Source organism: Oratosquilla oratoria, chromosome 16, assembly GCF_046742065.1.
Source record: "Oratosquilla oratoria isolate Oo_2021 chromosome 16, ASM4674206v1, whole genome shotgun sequence".
Classification (NCBI taxonomy): Eukaryota; Metazoa; Arthropoda; class Malacostraca; order Stomatopoda; family Squillidae; genus Oratosquilla; species Oratosquilla oratoria.
The window spans coordinates 68,289,078-68,294,077 of record NC_134792.1 but is presented as its reverse complement, the minus strand read 5'-3'; positions in this window follow the sequence as shown (position 1 = coordinate 68,294,077).

The window sequence follows — 5,000 nt, the reverse complement described above, 5'->3', positions numbered from 1 at the left end:
CCTCCTCCTCCTCTTCCTTCCTCCTTCCTCCTCCTTCCTCCTTCTTCCTCCTTCTTCCTCCGTCTCGTTCTCCTCCTCTCCTCTTCCACTTCTCTTTATTATCATCAACATCTTCATCCATTCCTCATCACCCTCGTCGTCCTCCTCCTCTTCCTCCTTGTCATCCTACTCCTCTTCCTCCTCCTCCTCTTCCTCCTTCTCTTCCTCCTCTTCCTCCTCCTCCTCTTCCTCCTCCTCTTCCTCCTCCTCCTCCTTTTCGTCTTACTGATCCTTAGCCTCATTTCATCCCCTGTCTCTCCTCCTCTTCCTCGCGTCAAACTTTCTCGTGACCTTACATGACCCGACATGCGCTTCATCCAAACTTAACCTAACTTGATATTACATAAACTCGTTCGCCGCCTGTCGTCTTAGTTTATCCATCTTTTCTCTTTTTATCGTTTATCCATTCGTTTGTTTACCTTTAATTTCGTCTTATTTCTGTTCTTCCTTTTTCTCAGCGTTTTTTGCCTCTCTCTCTCTCTCTCTCTCTCTCTCTCTCTCTCTCTCTCTCTCTCTCTCTCTCTCTCTCTCTCTCTCTCTCTCTCTCTCTCTCTCTCTCTCTCTCTCTCTCTCTCTCTCTCTCTCTCTCTCTCTCTCTCTCTCTCTCTCTCTCTCTCTCTCTCTCTCTCTCTCTCTCTCTCTCTCTCTCTCTCTCTCTCTTTTTTTTTTTTACCAAATGTATTTCTATCTTCATTTATTTCTGTTCCCTTTCTTCCTGTATTTCCTCCCGCGCCTTTCTTCATTCTATTCTCCATTCTTCCATTCTCCCTCTTTCAATTCTTTTCATCTTTCTCTCTCATTCCATCTTTCAACTTAAATAGCCTTTCTCATTTCTCTCTACCTCCTCCTCCTCCTCCTCTTCTTCTTCTCTTCTCCTACGATGTCCGCGATAAATCATCGCAGTTTCTCGTGTATTCCACCTTTATTCCCTTCCATTCCATTTCCAGCATTCGTTACTTTTTCCTCCACAGTTCCTTCCTTCGTTCTTTCTTCTCTCTCTCGTTCTTCGAGTTCGTGACCGACTCGCTCCTGCGAAGTTCTTCTTCTTCTTCTTCTTCTTCCTCTTCTTTATCTTCTTCCTCTTCTTCGTTGAATTCTTTCTGTCCTCCTTTTGTCTATCTTCCTCTTCTTGTTTGTCTTCCTCTTCCTCTTCTTCGTTGTTTTCTTCTGTCTCTCCTTTGTCTTCTTCCTCTCCTTCTTTCCTTCTTCTTCCTCTTCTTCGTTGAATTCTTTCTGTCCTCCTTTTGTCTATCTTCCTCTTCTTGTTTGTCTTCCTCTTCCTCTTCTTCGTTGTTTTCTTCTGTCTCTCCTTTGTCTTCTTCCTCTCCTTCTTTCCTTCTTCTTCCTCTTCTTTATCTTCTTCCTCTTCTTCGTTGAATTCTTTCTCTCCTCCTTTTGTCTATCTTCCTCTTCTTGTTTGTCTTCCTCTTCCTCTTCTTCGTTGTTTTCTTCTGTCTCTCCTTTGTCTTCTTCCTCTCCTTCTTTCCTTCTTCTTCCTCTTCTTTATCTTCTTCCTCTTCTTCGTTGAATTCTTTCTCTCCTCCTTTTGTCTATTTTCCTCTTCTTGTTTGTCTTCCTCTTCCTCTTCTTCGTTGTCTTCTTCTTCCTCTCCTTCTTTTCCTTCTTCTTCCTCTTCTTTGTTCTCTTCCTCTTCTTCTTTGTTTCCTTTCTCTTTGTCTCCTTCCTCTTCTTTCTCTTCTTCAACTTTGTCTTTTACTTCCTCTCCTTTGTCTTCTTCTTTGTCTTCTTCCTCTCCTTTGACCTTCTTCTTCCTCTCCTTTCTCTTCTTCTTCTTCTTCTTCTTCTTCTTCTTCTTCTTCTTCTTCTTCTTCTTCTTCTTCTTCTTCTTCTTCTTCTTCTTCTTCTTCTTCTTCTTCTTCTTCTTCTTCTTCTTCTTCTTCTTCTTCTATTTTTGTGTTTCTATTTTTCTGTTTCTCATTCTTCTATTTCTTATTCTTCTATTTCTCATTCTGTTTCTTCTTTTATTTCTTCTTATTCTTCTACTTTTTCTATTTCTTCTATTTCTTCTTATATTTCTTCTCTTCTTTCTTTTTGTTTTTCTTGTTCTTCTTTCTTCTTCCTCTCCCTCTTCTTCGTCTTCTTCCTCTTCTTTTCTTTGTACTATTTTTGTTATTCTTATTTTTATTTCTTCTTCGCTTTTCTCTTCTCTTCTTTCTTCTGCTTTGTCTTCTTGTACTTCTTTGTCTTCGTCGTCTTCTTCGTTCTTTTCGTTTCCTTGAGCACTTCGGTTCCTTGAAGTTATTTGTAGTTCTTTACTTCTGTGAACTACTCTCTCCTCCTGCCTCCTTTACCTCCTCCTCCTCTTATTTCCTCCTCCTCCTCCTCCTCCTCCTACTTCCTCCTCCTCCTACTTCCTCCTCCTCCTCCTACTTCCTCCTCCTCCTCCTCCTTCCTCCTCCTCCTCCTCCTCCTGCTCATTGTTTTTACGTTCCACTCGCCCCTGGCAGTTATTTGTAGTTCTTTACTTCTGTGAACTACTCTCTCCTCCTGCCTCCTTTACCTCCTCCTCCTCTTATTTCCTCCTCCTCCTTCTCCTCCTCCTACTTCCTCCTCCTCCTCCTACTTCCTCCTCCTCCTCCTCCTGCTCATTGTTTTTACGTTCCACTCGCCCCTGGCCTTCGCCTTTGTTTTTGTCTTTTTCTAACACCCAACTTTTCAAATACTCTTTTCCTCAACTCTTCTTTATTTATTTATATTTTATTTTCTATTTTATTTTATTTTTTATTCTTCTTTCTTCTTTCCTTTTTCTTCTTCTTCCTTCCCCTTCTTCCTTCCTCTTCTTTCGTCTTCTTTCATCTTTTTCATCATCTTTCCTTTTTTTCTTTTTTCTTTTTCTTTTTCTTTTTCTTCTTTCTCTTTTTCTTTTTTCTTCTTTCTTCTTTCTTTTCCACCCCTCCCCTCCTTACCTCTCCTATTACTCCTCCTTCACTTCGTTCTCCTTCTCTTCCTACTCTTCCTATTCCGGGTTGTTAATGTGTGGAATTCATTACCTTCCACTGTCGTTGAAAGTAACGTAATAACAACATTTAAAAATCGCCTAAATAAATACTTGGACTCTAATCCGCAAATAAGATATTATCCCTTGCAATAAAAGATCTGACAGCCCGGTATTTAATTGTAATTGGATAGGATAGTGGTAGCAGTAGTGTTAGTTCATCTTCTATCGCCTAGCTGCCCTGTTTTCTTAACTGTAGCTTAGTATAGTAAGCACAATCAGCCTCGTTAGGGCCAATAGGCCTGCTGTTGTTTGTTCTTTCTTTGTGTTTCTTTGTGTTCCTTCTCTTCCTTCTGTTTCTCCTATTCATCTTCCCCCTCATCATCTTCCCCCTCCCCCTACTCTCATCCTCCTCCTCTTCCTCCAGCTTCTCTTTCCCTACCCCATCACCCTCCTCCCTGTCCTCCTCCTCCTCCTTCTCCTCCTCCTCCTTCTCCTCCTCCTCCTCCTCCTCCTCCTCCTTACTCCTTTCCCTTCGCCACCTCTTCTTTCTCCTTGTTCATCTCTTCATTATCCCCCACTTCTTATCTTCCTCCTCTTCCTCCTCCTGGTCCTCCCCTTCCTCATCTTCCTCCTTGTCCTGTTCCTCCGCCTCCACCTCCTACTCCACTCCTTCCTCTCCTTTCTCTTGTCCTCCACTTTGTTAGTGTCATTTTTCTTTCCTTCACATTTTTTACTATTTTCTATTTCAATTCCTATCTCCTCATTTCTCTCATATGTTTTTTTTTCTATTTTTCTTCCAGTATATTTTTATCTTTTTTTATAATTTCTATTTTTATTTATTTTTATTTTTTACTATTTTCTCCCTGGTAGATGTCTCTTTTATTTTCTGGTAATTTCGGTTTCGTCGTCTTGTTCTTCGGCAGACTCTCCCAGATAAGTTGGCCTACGATCTCCGTTTTCTTTGAATTTTCGAAAAACCCATCGGGGCTCAATGCGCCGATGTCGTGCCTCCCTTTCTTCTCCTCCTCCTACACCTCTTACCTCCTCCTCTTCTTCTTCCTTTCGTTTCATCCTCCTCCTACACCTCTTAACTCCTCTCCTTCTTCCCTCCTCTTACTCATCCTCCTACACCTCTTACCTCCTCCCCTCCTCCTCCTCTTCCTACACCTCTTACCTCCTCCTCCTTCTTCCCTCCTCTTCCTCCTACTACACCTTACCTCCTCTCCTTCCTTCTTCCTCCTCTTCCTATACCTCTCTCTTACCTCCTCATCTTCCTCCTACAGCTCTTACCTCCTCCCCTTCTTCCCTCCTCTTCCTCCTCCTACATCTCTTACCTCCCCCATTCTTCCTTCCTCTTCCTCCTCCTACACCTCTTACCTCCTCCCCTTCTTCCCTCCTCTTCCTCCTCCTACACCTCTTACCTCCTCTTTCCTCCCTCCTACTCTTCCTCCTACACCTATAACTCCTCCCCATCTTCCTCCTCCCCTTCCTACGCCTCTTACCCTCCTCCTTCCTCCCTCCTCCTCCTCTTCTTCCTCTTCCTCCTACACCTCTTACCTCCTCCACTTCTTTCTTTTTTCTCTCCCTACTCTCCCCTTTTTCCTCCAGTTCTTCCTCCCCTTCCTCCTCCCCCTCCTCCTCTTCCTCCTCTTCATTTTTACTTGTCCTTTTTTTTCTTTTTCTATTTTTTTCTTTTCTAACCCTGATTTCTTTTCCTTTGTGTATATGATTCTTTTCTTCTCTGTTTTTACCCATATTCTCATCAATCTTCATTTTCAACGCCCATCTCCACCTCTTCTCCATCCTCCTCCTCGTCCTCCTCCTCCTCCTTCTCTTTCTCCTCTTCCTCTATTCCTCTTGTTCCTCCTGCTTAACCTCCTCCTCCCCCTCTTTCTCCTCTTCCCCTATTCTTCTTGTTCCTCCTGCTTATCCTCATCCCCTCCATCTCTTCCTATTTCTTTCCTCCTCCTCCTCCTCCTCCTCTTCCTCCTCTTCCTCCTCT